Here is an 18,240-nt window from a genome sequence, read left to right on the forward strand (position 1 = left end):
TCCTTCCTTCCTTCCTTCCTTCCTTCCTTCCTTCCCTGTCTCTTTCCCTCCCTCCCTCCCTCCCTCCCTTCCTCCCTCCCTCCCTTCCTTCCTTCCTTCCTTCCTTCCTTCCTTCCTTCCTTGGAGTCTTGCTCTGTTGCCCAGCCTGGAGTACGGTGGTACAATCTTGGTTCAGTGTAACCTCTGCCTCCCAGGTTCAAGCGATTGTCATACCTGAGCCTCCTTGAGTAGCTGGGATTACAGGTGCGTGCCACCATGCTCGGCTAATTTCTGTATTTTTAGTTGAGACGGGGTTTCACTATGTTGGCCAGGCTGGTCTTGAACTCTTGACCTCAAGTGATCTCACCCCAGCCTCCCGAACTGCTGGGATTATAGGTGTGAGCCACCTCACCTGGCTTCTACTTTTCATGCTATCATACCTGTCCTCTTTTTTGGGTACTTGCTTATCAGACTTGCTGTTTTCCATAATTGATCATCATTCTGTAGGACATGACCATGGGTGTATCTTCAGCAACTTACTTCATGTCTGACAGTTAATAGGTACTCAATTAATAGTTCTTGATTTCATAAATAAGAATTAAGAATCTTCAGCATTTACATTACCCATGGGGATATTGAGAAATGGAATCATGCATAAGGACTGGTTTTGACAGAAAATAGTTTTCCAGGAAAAGATTTCCACCTCTGTTCTTAAAAACAGATATGGGAAAAGGAGCGATCTGGGATTTGCTAGAAAGGCCCCATGGTTCCAAATTGGTCCTGCATGGCTGCTCCCAGGAGCTAACACATCATTAGGATCTCTGAGGAGTAGACGTGGGAGATGTGCATTCTGGGGACTAATGTGAACAAAGGAATGATAATATAAATAAATTGTGCCAACCCACTGTGTTAGCGATTATACTGAATTCTTGTAAGAGTGAAGCAAGACAGATTTTATTATTCCCATTTTTCAAGACAGTTTACTGAGGCTCAGGGAATTTAAGTAACTTGCTGAAAGTCTCATAAAAAGTAAACAGCAGAGCTGGGATTTAAAACAAAGGTTCTCCTTGGCCAGGCATGGTGGCTCAAACCTGTAATCCCAGCACTTTGGGAGGCGGAGGTGGGCCGATTACCAGGTCAAGAGATCAAGACCATCCTGGCCAACATGGCGAGACCCTGTCTCTGCTGAAAATACAAAAAATTAGCTGGGCGTGGTGGTGCATGACTGTAGTCCCAGATACTCGGGAGACTGAGGTAGGAGAATTGCTTGATACCAGAAAGCAGAAGTTGCAGTGGGCAGGGATCAAGCCACTGTACTCCAGCCCGGCGATAGAGCAAGACTAGTTTCAAAAAAAAAAAAAAAAAAAAAAAAAGAAGGCTCTCCAACAACAAAGCCAGGCTCTTTTCTCCAGGCTACATCACTTCTCCATTTAGAGGTGACTTAGGTCCAGTGTATGGGGGACTGAGACATGTAGTGATAGTGTAGGAATGTGGCAGTAGGGAGCCACTGTCTATTCTTGAACCGGAAGGTGAGCCTGTGAAATTAACATGTGAAAAATATTAACCTAGCAGCAATAAATTGAATGTGTTGGAGGGCAAGGGAGCTTCCAGAGGCCAGTTAGGAGATGTTGAGAAAATGCAGGCGTTCAGATATGAGTTCCTGGACTAGAGAGCTGGTGGTGAGAATTTAGGACACACTATGCTAATTAAAAGGGGCAAGGTATAAAGAGTACTTGGATATAAGACACAAACAATTTGAGGCTAAAATAAACATGATTCCAAGTTTTAGAGCCTGGGGAGACTGGGAAAATAAGATGAAAATTGAGGGACAAAGAGTTTGTGATTAAGAAGTGTGGAATTTCATTTAGTTTCATTGTTGCTTACTTTTTTGGGTTTATTTTAGTTTTGTACATTGTTTCCTTGTATAAAATTACTAGATACTTGTGTTTTTTAGTTTTCATTTACTGATTTGTGCCATTGCATCACCAGTTCAAGGAAGCCTTGGGACCTCTGGGTCTCTACCAGAAAAAGTGAATCACTCAACTATATTTCATAAAAACCTTATGCAAACTGAAGAGATTTGTAGGTTAATATCTAGTTTAGTACATATTACAGAGACTAAAGTTCTTTGAGAATCCAGTGTGTCTGTGCAATTGTGATTATGTCTCCTTTTGAATGGTAAAGGTTTTGTGTTTCTGGGGATCGAAGTAACTGTTTGCATGAGATGCGTTCTATCTCTAGCTGCATGTGTAACTTAAAGTGAATTTCAGAAGATCTTAGCTTTGGAAGGTATATTTCTTTTCTTTTCTTTATTCTTTTTTTTTTTGAGATGGAGTCTCCCTGTGTTGCCTAGGCTGGAGTGCAGTGGTGCTATCTCAGCTCACTACAACCTCTGCCTCTTAGGTTCGAGCAATTCTCCTGCCTCAGCCTCCCAAGTAGTTGGGATTACAGGTGCATGCCACCATACCCAGCTAATTTTTATATTTTTTAGTAGAGACGGGTTTCACCATGTTGGTCAGGTGGGTCTCAAACTCCTGACCTTGTGATCCACCTGCCTCTGCCTCCCGAAGTGTTGGGATTACAGGTGTGAGCCACTGCACCAGGCTGGAAGGTATATTTCTTGAAATCAGTTTTATGAGAATCTCTGTAGTGAAGATCTAATCACTTTTTACATTGGACAGAATTTACCCTTGTAGAAAATGTTACTTGAAAGTCAAAATTTTCTCTTTTCCTGAGGCAACTATTCTGAAAGTTTCAGTAAATATGGAGTACCTTTTTTTTTTCAGCTCAAGAAAAACAAAGAACGGATTAATTTTCCCTAGGAAAATGACATTAAGTCTTCTGAGCTTTCATCAGTAGTCACAGATTAGCATACATTTTGGAAAATGTCTGAGTAAGTTTACTATAGATTCAAAAAATTATATAAGAATTTATGAATACATTAGTCATAGCTTATTATATTCTTTCTTCCCCCACTACAACGTAAGCAGCAGAGGATGTATTCTTTACTTGTCTGATTTAAACTCTGTCTCCATATCCTAGGAGCTGGTAGGTACAGAGTATATGCCAGTATTTTTTGAAGGAATTGCTTAATTTTTATACTACTTAATTAATCAATTAGTTGTATGAATCAACTAATTAAATTTAACATTATTGTTGAACACTGGCATATTCCCAGACTTCTACCAAAATGAGAATTACTGGCTTTCAATTTATTTGAACTCCACATTTATTGTCTTAGCCAAATACCAGCCTCTGAGTGTATCCCAAACAGAATTCTAATGTTTTGGAATGTCTCTTCAAGGCTGGGTGCGGTGGCTCATGCCTGTAGTCCCAGCACTTTGGGTGGCTGAGGTGGGCGGATCACTGAAGGTTAGGAGTTCGAGATCAGCCTGGCCAACAAGGCAAAACCTGTTCTCTACTAAAAATATAAAAATTAGCCGGACAAGGTGGCTGTGACTTTGGTCCCACCTATTTGGGAGACTGAGGCAAGATAATCGCTTGAACCTGGGAGGCAGAGGTGAGCTGACATCACGCCACTACACTCCAGCCTGGGTTACAGAGCGAGACTGCGTCTCAAAAAAAAAATTCTATAGTGAAGACAATTCAAAGTAATTATGTGAAATTGATGAACTTTTGGCTAACATATGTTCATAGAATTTGTATTAGCCAGGAGAATGAGTAGGTGGAATGTTGACATGTCTAGACAGGGCAAAACATGACATTTCAGCAGCTGTAGGTTACCGGTTTACCTCAAGACAATGACTCACGGATCAAATGGGTAAAAATGCTTGCTTAGTTAACATTTGAGAACCTAAACGTGAGAATGATTGAGGTCTTTCTTGAATTCTGTTACTTCTGACATTCTAATTTCACATGCGTGGAAATTAGTATTATTATTTTTTGAGATGGAGTTTCCCAGGCTGGAGTGCAGTAGTGTGATCTCAGCTCACTGCAAGCTCTGCCTCCTGGGTTCAAGTGATTCTTCTGCCTCAGCCTCCCGAGTAGCTTGGACTACAGGTGCCTGCCACCATGCCCAGCTAGTTTTTGTATTTTTAGTACAGACAGGGTTTCACCATATTGGCCAGGCTGGTCTCGAACTCCTGACCTTGTAATCTGCCCACCTTGGCCTCCCAAAGTGCTGAGATTGCAGGCATGAGCCACTGCGCTTGGCTAGAAATGATTTTTTAAATGGGCATTTGGTTTATTTATTGTCTATAATGTATCATTGTGTTCTAACAATTATTTTCCTTTGTAGATCCTTAAATGTATTTCTAAAATAATGGTTCCCCATCATAGCTTCATGGTCGCATTATCTGTCGTTGGGACAGGCAATTCTCAATAACTTCTTGTTGCTGACTCCATATAATGTGGGAACAATTGCTCATGTTGCCAATGTTGTTTTCTTTTAAATTCTTTCCAAACTTTTCAGAATTAGTAGTGAAACAGCAAGAGTTAAGAAATGTTGGTTTCTTTTGTTTTGTTCTCAGAGGGCAGTGATATGCGTGGGCATTGCCAGAGTGAATGCCGTGGTTGGGGTATTTTAGAGGAGAGTCTTAGCTCACAGCAGTGACATGCCCACTCAGGGGACACAACCTCCCTCTTTTCTCTGGTGGACAGTGCATAGTACTTTTGTTGGTGTTTCGACAACTTCTTTAAAATAAAACAATGAAAAGCATAGAAGCCAACGTCTTGCTTTTTGGAAATTTAAAGTAAGTGAAAAATGCTTTAAAAGATGATACGATAGGGCTTGGTGTGGTGGCTCACTCCAGTAATCCTAGCACTTTGGGAAGCTGAGATGGGAGGATCACTTGAGGCCAGAAGTTTGAGACCAGCTTGGTCAACATGGAGAGACTGCATCTCTTAAACAACAACTAAAAATTAAAATTAAAAATGTAAAAAAGATTATACAGTAGTATGTGCTCATAGGAAAAATTTGAAAATCGAAGTAAGTGGAATAAAAAAAGAAGACACACATGGAGGCAAACAGAAATAAATGAATTAAGATCATACAGGCTCCTACTACCACGGCGTGACTATAAACATTTTCATATATGTGTTTCCAACTATCATTTCTACGTTCTCCAAAAATAAAATCATATTATGTATGATGTTGTTGTGACTTGATTTTCTCACTAAGCAATACATAGAAGTAAGCAGATTTCCATGTTGATACATGTATATCCACATCATTTCTAATGGCTGTAAGAATTACACATGAATATATGATAGTTCATTTGTCAATGCATAGCATGTAAAATAAAAAATGCCTTTTATCCTAAAATCATTTAAAATAGTTAATAGGAAATATAGTACATAAGTGCACACACACTAACTTAAATATAAATTGATATGTATTGAATTGATATTTATAATGCATAAATGTGTAAGTATAAATATCAACATATATATAGATATATGCGTATAAATATTAACATGTATAGAGATACATATATAGATATATGTGGTATAAATATTAAGATGTATAGAGATACGCATGTGTATAGACATACATAGATATGTATATGTGCATATAATTTAATCATTCTTCAAGCAAGAGGGCAGTAAGGTGGATTTTGGCCATGTGGTATAAGGGACAAATGACACCTGCTTTATTATGAGGTCTTGTAGCTCTAAGTCAGGGATGCAAATGTCTGTACATCCATTTTCTTGCAAATAATGGTTGACCAAGAACACTATCTCTACATAATTCAAAGCTACTTTGAGAAGATTGAATGCAGCTAAAAGCAATATTAAAAAAATCAGAGGAATGTGTACAAAGCAAAGCAATGCGTTTGCCTAAGTATTGCGATTTTAAGATGCAGAAGAATTGTGCTAGGAATTTGCAGACACCAGGAATGGTTTCTCTCAGTGACTATGACCTGTCCTGTGGAGGAGAGTCCAAGAATACACCTACTGACCCCGTGTAATGATGATTTGAAGCCACAAGACAGGGAAATGGACTAGAAGACATTGGGTGCTTGTCAATACAGAGTTTCCTACCCTGGAGGAAGAGTTCGGGTAACACTGAATTAATGGTGAGAGTATGGGCACATTTCCCAAGCAACAGAATAGGAAGTGGCTCATGGGATGAGCTGAACTTTTCATTAGGTTTGAGGATTTTTCTGAGAAGTCTTTATTTGAAGATTTATCATCTGCCTGGTGCAAGCTCTTTTAAGGGTCAGCTTCCAGCCATCTCTGCAGACAAGCTTAACTGATAGACTCATCTGTCACTGTGCTGCTGCGTTTAATCTTCCATAGAGCACGTTTCAAGAAGATTTTGAAAGGAAGCTATGCAGTGGAAAGTTTAAAAAAATATTTAAGATTTCTGTAAGGAGTCAGCATTTAGGGAAACATGTTTGAAACAATGTCATTGAAAAAGACGCAAGAGAAGGGCACGCTACAGGGGAAGATATCCCTGGGCTCAGAATGTAGACCCTCTACATTCCCTTGAAAGAGAAGGCACCCAATTTAATTCTACCCCGATTCTACCCTGGTGCTGAGGCTCCTTGAATGAATAAACAAATGTGGGGCACACATCAATGGGATAGGATTCAACTTGAAAAGGAGGAAAATTCTGGGACCTGCTACCACATGGATGAACCTTGAAGACATTATGCTAAGTAAAATAGGCCAGTCACAAAAGGATAAATACTGTAGGATTCCATTTGTGAGAGAGAACTACAGTAGTCAAATTCATAGAGACAGGGAGTAGAATGGCAGCCTTAGAAAACCACCCACCATCCCTGGGCCTCGCTTCTGTGTCTGTTCAACGGAAGCATGAATAGATGTCTGTAACCTGTGAAAGAGATGGTGCTCATTAACAGCACATCAGCCACTGATTTCACACCTTGAATCTTGTAAAACTTACCATGGCAAATGCATTTTCATTATTTACTGATAATAACGAGTTCAGAGCAGTAGCTTTAAAATTAAAAAAAAAATTAATTTAGTTAACCATCTTAGCCATTTTAAAGGGTACAGTCGAGTGGCATTAAATAAGTTCCCATTATTATGCAGCCATCACCATCAACCATCTCCGGAGCTCTTTACAAAACTGAGAGTCTGTACCTATTAAATAATAACTCTCCGTTCCTTCTCCTCCCAGTGCCTGGCAACCACCATTCTACTCCCTGTCTCTGTGAATTTAACTACTGTAGTTCCCTCTCACAAATGGAATCCTACAGTATTTATCCTTTTGTGACTGGCCTATTTTACTTAGCATAATATCTTCAAGGTTCATCCATGTGGTAGCAGGTCTCAGAATTTTCTTCCTTTTCAAGTTGAATCCTATCCCATTGAAGTGTGCACCACATTTGTTTATTCATTCGTATGTTCATTCATTCATATGTTTATTCATTCATATTTGGGTTGCTTCTACCTTTCAGCTTATTGTGAATAACGCTGCCATGAACATGGGGATACAAATATCTCTTTGAAACCCTGCTTTCAGTTCTTTTGGTTTTATACCTAGAGGTGGAATGGCTGGATCATATGATAGTTCAATCTTAATTTTTTCGAGGAATTACCATGCTGTTTTGCATAGCAGCTACACTGTTTTACACTCCCTACAATAGTGCACAAAGGTTCTGGTTTCTCTACATCGCCACCAGCGCTTATTTAATTAATTATTTACAGTAGCCATCCTAATGGGTGTGAGGCACCATCACACGGTGGTTTTGATTTGCCTTTTCCAATGACTAGTGGCAGTGAGCAACTTTTCCATGTGCTTATTTTCCATTTCCATATGTTCTGGAGAGAAATGTCTTTTGCCATTTTTGAACCAGATTTTCTTAGTGGTGGTGGTGGTGGTGTATTTTAATAGTACTCATGAGACTCATGAAAACAGCTTGAAGAGATTTGAAAGTTCCTGAAGTATTTGATGACTTTACATTGCATGAAGGCAAGATTATGTGTTGTACTGACTGTGGTTTTGAAAGAACTAACCTAATCTTCGTTACTTCTAAATCTCTAATATTGAAAGAGAATGCACCTGATTTTAAATTTTCTTTTTCTTTTTCTTGTTTTTGAGACAGAGTCTCACTCCGTCACCCAGGCTGGAGTGCAGTGGCGCGAGCTTGGCTCACTGCAACATCCGCCTTCCAGGTTAAAGTGATTCTCCTGCCTCAGCCTCCTGAGTAGCTGGGACTACAGGTGCCCACCACCATATCCGGCTAATTTTTGGTATTTTTAGTAGAGATGGGGTTTCACCATGGTGGCCAGGCTGGTCTTGAACTCCTGACCTTAGCTGATCCATCCATCTCAGCCTTCCAAAGTGCTGGGATTACAGGCATGAGCCTCTGCACCCAGCATAAATTTTCTTAAATGGTGCTCTTTTATCTATTCTTCCCCAGTTTATGCAATAACCATGGATGGCAGATGTATTAGACAGCAAGAGATAAAAATTAGTGTACAATGGTGAGATTTTATGTAATTTCTTCCAATTCATTTAAAACCTTTCCTTCATATGTATTGTTTTTTTTTTTTTTCTTTTTTGACTACGCTGCTGCAAAGACCAACGTATCTATGTGAAAACAATAGCACATTTGTGGACTTCGGGCTTCCAAAAGAATAGGGCAGAGATGAGCCTGAGCAGAAGCTAAGGATTTCACACCACAAGAACAATCACACAAAACTCTTTTAAATTTTGAGGTTTCCATCTTAATCATTTTTGAAAATTACATTTCAGAAGGTAATTACTATCTTTGTGTGTCAGACTACCTGAAAGTTCGCTAGTAACTTAATTTCACATAAAATATGATTTTGCTACAAGTGGTCTCCTTACTTCAGAGCCCTTTCCCTCCTTCTCCATAAGGAGAGAATGAAAGAATGTGAGTGGCTAGCTAGGAGAGGTGACTTACAAAGCATAGAACAGGATACCAGCCACTTGGTCACCACCTAAACATGACCTAACAAGATAGTGAGATAGTCATATCCTTGGTTGACTTTTTTTTTTTTGGAGATAAGAGTTTCGCTCTTGTTGCCTAGGCTGGAGTGCAGAGGCGCAATCTCAGTTCACCACAACCTCTACCGCCTGGGTTCAAGTGATTCTTCTGCCTCAGCCTACTGAGTAGCTGAGATTACAGGCATGTGCCACCACACCCAGCTTACTTTGCATTTTTAGTAGAGACAGGGTTTCTCCAATTTGATCAGTCTGGACTTGAACTCTCAACCTCAGGTGATCCACCTGCCTTGGCCTCCCAAAGTGCTGGGATTACAGGCATGAGCCACCATACCCGGCTGCTTAGTTGACTTTCAGGAGGAAATAAGGAGGGATTGTTGTGCTAAGCAGTTGGGCTTTTCACGGGTGGGAATGCTTTCTGCGAGGGGAATAGCATCTTGGTTTAGGTTTCCTAGAAGCAGATTCTTGAGAAGAGAATTTGGGTGCAAGCAGTTTACTTGAGAAGTGATCCAGGAGATACTTGGAAAGCAAACAGGGAAGTGAGAGAGGGTAGAAAAGTTAGTTTAAAAAGTTCTCCGTAGTAGGCAGTGTAAGTAACCCTGTAGGTAACCAAAACTTCATTCTTCTGGGGATCTCTGAGAGTCTGTAAAAAACATGTACTCCAGAGTTTTCACACTAAGGGAAAAAGGAACTGGGATAGTTATTTATTTATTTGTATATTTTTCTTTTTTTTAGAGATGAGGTCTCACTGTCATCTAGGCTCGAGTGCAGTGCTGTGATCATAACTCACTACAACCTCAAACTCATGGGCTCAGCCAGTCTTCCTTCCTCAGCTTCCTGCATAGTTGAGGCTCCAGGTGCACATTGCTGTGCTTTGCTAATTTTTGTATGTTTTTCTAGAGAGATGTCTCACTATGTTGCCCAGGCTGGTCTTGAACTCCTAGCCTCAAGAGATCCTTCTGCCTTGGCCTCTCAAAGTGCTGGGATTACAGGTGTGAGCCATAGATCCGGTCTAGCTGATGGCATTTCTGCCCCAAGTCCCATCAGCCACTGGTTGAGAGCCCATCCCAGGGGCCGTGATCTCTGGGCACCTCTGCACAGCTGGAAGAGTGGAATCGGGCAGCCAGAGAAGCTTCCTCACAAGGAGATGCAGGTGCTGGTGGCAGGAAGTCTTGCCATTGTGTCCTGGATGGTAAGGACAGAGCATGAGTCAGGATCACTGGGAGTAAGTGATCTTACCACAGAGCCCTCCCCTCTTCACCCTGTTCGAGCCTCAGTATCCCCAGAACCATCATCATTAGCATAATCAATGCTTTCCATCTGTTTTTATAATCAATGCCAAGAATCTCTGGTTTCTGTAGGAAATTGGGTCTTTTCTTCTAGCCAAAAACTTTTGCCAAATGTCTACGTAGAGAATCTATTTCTAGGTGTTTGTAAGAAAAAACTCTCTCTGGATCTAAATCTAATTCTACTCATAGGGCAATGTTAGCTAAACTGAAATGCAACAATATTTTAGTAAAAATACACCCTAATAATATATGGAGACTATAGCAAGTTTGCTAGCATTATTGTTCTCCAAATAATCTAAAATGTTGTTTTTTGACCATTAATCTTATGCAAAGAAAAGAGAGGAGAGCTGAGACACAGAACAGCTAGTCAGAGGGCTCAGCTTAAAATGCACGCAGTCACAAAGCTTATTTTGCACTTTGGAAGGCTGATGGGGGCAGATCACTTGAGACCAGAGTTTGAGACCCGTCTGGTCAATATGACAAAACCCTGCCTCTACTGAAAATACAAAAATTAGCTGGGCATGGTAGCATGTGCCTGTAACCCCAGCTACTTGGGAGGCTGAGGCAGGAGAATCACTTGAACCGAGGAGGCAGAGGTTGCAGTGAGATGAGATAGTGCCATTGCACTCCAGCCTGGGTGACAAGAGGCTGGACTGAGGTTCCGTCTAAAAAAAAAAAAAAAAGCTTCTTTTACATTAATTTTTTTTCTGGGTCACACCTTCTCTTTTGTTTTCTTTTAATCCCTTTTCCTGCTTTCCTCAGAACTAATAATAAAACCTTGGATTTTTTTACAGCTTTAACAAATCTTACATTATTACACACATCTATGTTAATTTCCATTTTGTCTGGAGAAGCTGGTTATAGCTGCTTATTCACCGTGAGGACAGTGACTCAGAGAGGTTAAGTCCTCTGCCTGGGATGTCACAGTATGTGGCTTGCATTGAGGCATTGACTCCAAATCCGGGGTTGTTTTTTCTGTGCCATGTGTTGACTGCAGATCCTTTCCTCCTCCAATTTTAGTTTCTGAGCCTGTTTTAGCTCTGAAGAATTTCTTCAGTCTCGTCTTTAGAATTAGTCGACTGGTTGCTGGGTCCTGGTCTGAGTCCTGGCTCTTTATTAATAGCACACAATGGTTCCCATGTTATAATGCCAGGCTAGTTTGGCATTCTAGGCTCTGGCACTTGGCATGGGATTCATTTCCTCTCAAGGCTGTGATCATAGTACTGTCTCACTGGCATACACTTAGCGCTCAATAAACGTTAGGTCTTATTCTGTGTTACTCAAGATTATTATATTTTTTAAAAGAAATCCAAGCACGCTCCCTACCAGGCCTACTTCTGATATCTAGAAGAAAATAAAACACAAACATTTCTTCTTGCTTTTGGTGCAGTGCTTGTCACCGCCTGATGAGAATACGTGCGGCTCTCTGTGATAGTTGCAGAATGTAGATTGCATTGTTGTGCTAATCTTCACATTATCTTTTCTGAAAGGAAGGGGCAGATGAGTTGCAATGTCATAGATGCTATTGTATGGAGAGAAGGAGGGAAACTTTAGATTCTGTGCAATTTTAGAGGGGAAGAAAGGAAAAAATCTACCAAGACTAGGTAAAAATGACAACATGTTACTACGAAGAATCCTTACTTAGCCTGTATGCCATGAAGTATGCATAGTTAAAATTCTGTCGTCTCTCAGAGCAATGATTATTTGTGTGGGGTTATGTCACCATGTTTACATTCAATTAGGTTCATTTCTATTTGTTTTTTTTATTTTTTATTTTTTTTGAGACAGAGTCTCCCTCTGTTGCCAGATTGGAGTGCAGTGGTGCAATCTCGGTTCAACCTACACCTTCTGGGTTCAAGTGATTCTCATACCTTAGCTTCCAGAGGAGTAGGGATTACAGGCATGCACCACCACACCCAGCTAATTTTTGGATTTTTAATAGAGACAGGGGCTGCACCATGTTGGCCAGGATGGTCTCCTGACCTCGTGATCCTCCCACCTCGGCCTCCCAAAGTGCTGGGACAGGCGTGAGCCACTGCGTTGGCCATTTCTATTCGTTTTTGATTTTGAGAATTGCTTTTCTTTTTGTGTTTGTTTTGACTTAAAAAATCAATCATGTACCCAGTTCCAAAGTCAAAACTGTAACAAGTAACAACCAAGTCAATCCCCCTTGCATCTCTGTTCTCTATCCTTGTTCTTCCCCCTTTTCCGTTTGTTTTTGGTTTATTTTTCCATGCTTCTTTTTGCACATACAGCAAGTATGTATAGTGAATCAAATTCCATCCTCCTTTCTTACACAAAATTAGCGTATTCCATCTATAGTACTGCACCTTGCCTTTTGTTGCACTATGTCCTGGACCTTGCTCTACATGCTGTACAGCGTTTTTCATAGTTATTCACCCGGTGTGGATACTACAGTGTATTCAACTGTCCTCTGATGATAGACATTTGCATTCTTTACGGTCCTTTGTAAATACAAACAATGCTGCAATGCATATATCATTCCACATATTCTCCAAGGTATATTTAGGACAGATCCCAGAAGAGGAATTTCTGGGTCAATGGGCAAGTGTATTTTGCTGATTACTATCCACCTTCCTCCTGTCGGGTTCCATTTTGTGTTACTATCAGCAAGGTATGAGAATGACTGTTTCTCCATAGAACTGGAACTTTTACAGTTAATTTTATCTCACCTTTTCTTCAATCTCCATGTACTTTTACTTTCTATTTTAAAGAATATAATTCACATTTCTCTAGTGGTTGTGAGTCTGTGTGTAGTGTGAGAATCTAGTGACAACCGTTCTAAGGTGGCATGAGAATGGGCAGCTCAGCTCAGAGTTTAGACCTCATCTGTTTCCGATTCCCTGGGGGTTTGGGGGAATAACTGAGAAAACAATAGATTGATATGGAGAAACGGAGACTTTGCAGCTTCTCCTGATTCAGATAGTCATTGGGTAACCTTGTTAAATTTGCTTAAGGTAATTTCAAGAATTTCAATTCTATATTCACTTAAAAACACAAAAGTATATTACAAAGAAACCTTTATCATTTTTAGCTATTCTTTTTCTTGAATTCAAGATTCTATTTAAGACCTATAATTTATTTAATAACAGGTTTTAGGGGAGAAAATGTTGCAATGAAAATATACATGGATTCTAAGGTGCCTTTTGATTTCAGAATTATTGAAGTGTAAAGTAATCAGGTTTTTAGAATCAAGGAACTATGGTTCCACTGAAAATAGAGAGATAATATTGCTTTTCATTTTTTAACCAGGAACTACATGACAGTTTCCTATATTACCATTCATCTGTTTCTGGCTTGGTCTTCTTCGACCTACTTAGACTCGGGAATACACATCACTCTCGTTCCTCCTAGTCAGCCTTTCTGTCTTCCTGACATGTGTAGGTACCTATTAAGTAATTTTGTATATTTTCCAAAACACTTGTGGTATGAAAAGGCCAACTGTTATCATGGCAATGAACACTTATTTTTGCATTTAAATTCTAAGATCTGATGTCCTATTTTAGTTAACTTCTAAATGACTTTATTTTTTAGAGCAGTTTTAGAGGAAGGTACAGAGATTTCCCATGTGCTCCCTGCCCATACCCATGTGCAGCCTCCCCATTACCAATATCCCCGCTTATAATTGATGAACTGACATTGGCATATTGTTGTCACCCAGACTCCATAGTTCCTATGGGTTCACTCTTGGTGTTGTACATTCTATGTGTTTGGACAAATGTGTAATGACATATATCCACCTTTATAAAAATACAGTGTATTTTCACTGTCCTAAAAAGCCTCTGTGCTCTGCTAAACACTAAAATCTAATGTTCTGTTTTAGTTAATCTTTAAAAATGTCTGAAGTATGGTGAATACTGCATAAAATATTTATGTCTCTAAAATTCCTATAGTCCAAGCTTGAAACCATAGTTAAGCTTAAACCATGTGGTATTGGAAATATAAACCTAATTTTGTATCTATGTTTGAACAAATCATGCTGAATTGTCAGTGGGATTGTCAGAAGCTTCATATTTCCCCTGCTTCCAAGTATCACTGATAGCCAACTGGGAGAGATTTAATTTGCATATTATTCTCCAAACTTTTTCTGCACCTCATCTTTTTAAAAACAGCTTTATCAAGGTACATTTTATGTATCATAAAGTTCACTCTATTCAAATTTGCAGTTCATTTTTGGTAGATTTACCAAGTGATGCAACTATCATAATAAATCAGTTTTAAATAACTTTTATTGTACCAATAAGGTCCCTTATGCCCATTTACAATTAATTTCCACCCCAACCTCAGGCAACCACTGTCCTGCTTTCTGTCTCTATAGAATTGCCCTTTCTGAATATTTCATAGAAATGGAATCACACAGTCACATGTGATCTCTTGTGTTTCCCTTTCACTTAGCAGAATGTTTTCAAGGTTCATCCACGTTTCAGCATGTGTCAGTGGTTTGCTGCTTTTCATTATTAAATAGCATTTCATCGTATGGCTGTGCCATACTCTATTTAGTAGTTGATGGACATTTAGGTGGTTTCCAGTTCTGGGTTATTATGAATAATGCTGCTATAACGCTTTGCATGTAAACCTTTGCATGGGCATTTGCATCCATTTCTCTTGGGTAGATACCTAGGAGCAGAATTGCTCAGCTGTCTGGTAATTAAATGCTTACTTTTTTTTAAGAAACTGCCAAACTGTTTTCCACACTGCCTTCTGCATCTCATTTTAACAATTTCTTTATTGTCAGAGGAAAAAAATTATAGTCCCATCATTCATTCACAAAATTATTTATTCCACATGTATTTATTCCACACCTTGTAAATAATATATATGAGCAACACAGTTATTTCTTTCAAGGTACTCACAGTCTGTTGGAGAAGCAGACAAACAACCAGATAACTAAATATATTAAGAGAGGTCCTGTAAGGGAGGTCTGCGTCTGGGGCTGGAGGCAGACGGGAGGGTACCTAGTCCAGGCTTAAGGGAACAGGGAGAAAGTTTTGGAGATTGTCACACCTAAGTTGAATTCCAGAAACTTATCTAGAGGAATGAGATAAGAAGGGCATTACAGGGCCAGGGAGCAGGAGGAAAGCTGCCTCTCTCACACCCTGGAGCCCTTTACTGAGTGTTTTTTTGTTTGTTTTGAGACTGGATCTCACTCTGTAGCGCAGGCTGGAGTGCAAGGGGCGCCATCTCAGCTCACCGCAGCCTTGAACTTCTGGTCTCAAGTAATCCTCCCACCTTGGCCTCGCAAAGCATTTGAGATTATAGGCATGAGCCACCACGTCCGGCCAAGAGCAGAGTGTTTAAAGGAGACATAAGTACTATAGATGTGATTCACAACATCACAGAGATGATCAGCAACCTTTATGTTTACCCCTTAATGTTTTAACACCAATCATTTTGATAGAAATGTGTATTTAATGCAGCCTAATGACAGCAACTGCACGTGATTCTCTACTGAGATGAACAAAATCAGGCACGCTGGGAAAAGCAAAGGAGCTGAACTGTGAGGAAAAAGGCCTTTGAGATCACAGAACATCTACAACAAAGTGAAAAGGAATGTGTTTCTTCTGAATTTAAGACTAGATTTGGAAAGACAAGTTTGCACAATGTCCAAAGGATGGGTTTGATACCTCTGGCAGGAAAACAAGTTTTTTTTTTTTTTTTGAGACGGAGTTTTGCTCTTGTTACCCAGGCTGGAGTGCAATGGCGGGATCTCGGCTCACTGCAACCTCCGCCTCCCAGGTTCAAGCAATTCTCCTGCCTCAGCCTCCCAAGTAGCTGGGACTACAGGCGTGTGCCACCATGCCCAGCTAATTTTTGTATTTTTAGTAGAGACGGGGTTTCACCCTGTTGACCAGGATGGTCTCAATCAATTGACCTCATGATCCACCCGCCTTGGCCTCCCAAAGTGCTGGGATTACAGACGTGAGCCACCGCGCCCGGCCAAAAAACAAGTTTTTTATTACATCAGGATTTTAAGGGAAGCTTGCAGGTACCAGTACAGAACCTGGAGGAAACTTTTTTCTTTCTTTCTTTTTTTTTTTTTTTTTTTAATAGAGACAAGTTCTCCCTATGTTGCCTGGGCTGGCCTTGAACTTCTGAGCTCAAGTGATCCTTCTGCCTCGGCCTCCCAACATGCTGGGATTACAGGTGTGAGCCACCCCGCTCGGCCACCTGCAGGACACTTTTAGAAAGTTAGGAATTGAAGAAGAAGGATCACATTCAACAAAGTTATTTTAGTTAATATAATAGGCAACAAGGGATCTGGAGAAGCGTAGGAGGAGGAAAAGGAGGAGAAAGAGAAGAAAACTGTCATTCTCTCAGGATTTGCCCTCTGTGATTGTCATTTTTGAGGCATTTTTTTTTTGCAAGTCAAATAAGCAAGGACCATTTTTGACACAAATTATCTGTGATTTTGAATATAGTTCAACTGTCTTCAGAATTTTTTTAAAAAGCCTTTGCTTATAAAGTGATAATTTCCTGGGGAAACACTAAGGTGTTTTCATCCAAACTTATTTAGGCTCCTATTTAAGGGAATCTCAGCTGTTTCAGTTAATCAGAAAAGGAATCCACCCACATGAAGATTTACAATTTATTTTTTACATTGCTTTAATTAAATTTACTATTATTATTATTTTGAGATACAGTCCAACTCTGTCAGCCAGGCTGGAGTGCAGTGGTATAATCACGACTCATGGCAGCCTCCACCTCCTGAGGCTCAGGTGATTCTTCCACCTCACTCTTCCAACTTGCTGGGAATGCAGGCATATGCCACCATGCCCATCTAACTTTTATACTTTTATACAGATGGGATTTCACCATGTTTCCAAGGCTGGTCTTGAACTCTTGGGCTCAACTGACCCTCCCACCTTGGCCTCCAAAAGTGCTGGGATTATAGGCGTGAGTCCCGGAGCCTGGCTGATTTTATTTTTAGATGAATAGAAATATTACTAAAAGCGTATATAGGTATGTTACATTTTTGTTGACTGATTTTTGCAGTATATCATTTGAGATAGATTTACTTTACTGAAAATAAGTTGTCTAGAAACAAATCATGCTAATTCTAATTCAGCTCCATAGAAGTATTGTTTTTTCTTTGTTTTGATTTTTCTGCTTGTCTTTTGGTTGAATGGGAGAGGGGGAAAGATGAAAGTGTGGAACCAGTCAGGGCATGATTATAAAGGTCTTTTATCATCTGCTAAGGCATTTAGACTTGACCTGCACACCACACAGGGTATTTAATCAAACAGTGTCATGAAGAATGTTCATGATGTAAAGATTTGCTGTGACTGTGTCTGTGATTTGGACACTACATTCGATGAAAGGGCAGAATTATAGAGAAGGAGAACAGTTTAGGAGACTTTTGCAGTAATTCAAGAAAACATTATTGGTAAGTTGAAGGAGGTAGTAGGTAATGGATAGACTGAAGACCTGAGCAGATGCAGCAATGATACAACTTTGAGTTTACCTGCAGGGTCTCTGAGAAGGGAATGAAAGAGATGGAGATATCTCTCAGAAGCTCTGTTTTGGTAACTGACTAGAAAGTGGTATTTTTCGCTGAAGTCGAGAACATAGGAGAAAGGAATGGTCATTTTATGGAGTAAGATGATGAGTTTGATTTTGGGTTTGTTACTTTGTGGGTGGTGCTCATGGGAATGGGTTTACGAGGCAGTTGGAAATCTGGGACAGGAGCTCCAGGATGAAATCCCAATTTGAGATATGGATTTTGGATATATGTGTACAGTCATGATACAAGGTATGGATTTTGGATATGTGTGTACAGTGATGACAGGTGAGGCCATGAGGGTGTGTATGATCATCCATAGAGAATATTGGAACAGAAAGAAAATAAGTCTGTGGACAGAACTCTGGGGAACTGACATTTGAGAAACAGACAGGAGAACAAGACCCCTGAAAGAGAAGACATAGTTAGAGGAAAAAGAGGAGCAGCAGTAATGTGCTGTCAAAAAGGCCACAATAGGAGGGCAGCTTCAGAGGGAAGGAACAGACTATAGCATCACTTACAGTTCAATTAAGTGAGGGCTAATTATATTA

The 18,240-nt window shown here is 40.0% G+C and overlaps 1 protein-coding gene and 2 long non-coding RNA genes across 8 annotated transcripts in view; all 3 read left to right on the forward strand.

Moving 5' to 3' along the window:
- IPCEF1 (interaction protein for cytohesin exchange factors 1) overlaps positions 1-18,240 on the forward strand; it is a 198,782-nt gene that overhangs the window by 114,123 nt on the left and 66,419 nt on the right. The window lies entirely within an intron of this gene.
- LOC116536899 lies at positions 1,311-9,397 on the forward strand. The gene is made up of 3 exons (XR_004262859.1): positions 1,311-1,469; positions 3,665-3,671; positions 9,387-9,397. It is a non-coding gene; the product is annotated as an uncharacterized LOC116536899 (long non-coding RNA).
- LOC116536896 lies at positions 12,159-16,235 on the forward strand. Its single transcript, XR_004262856.1, has 2 exons — positions 12,159-15,832; positions 16,141-16,235. It is a non-coding gene; the product is annotated as an uncharacterized LOC116536896 (long non-coding RNA).

This window comes from Sapajus apella, unplaced genomic scaffold, assembly GCF_009761245.1.
Source record: "Sapajus apella isolate SASKATOON/1434 unplaced genomic scaffold, GSC_monkey_1.0 scaffold105, whole genome shotgun sequence".
In the NCBI taxonomy this organism is placed as follows: Eukaryota; Metazoa; Chordata; class Mammalia; order Primates; family Cebidae; genus Sapajus; species Sapajus apella.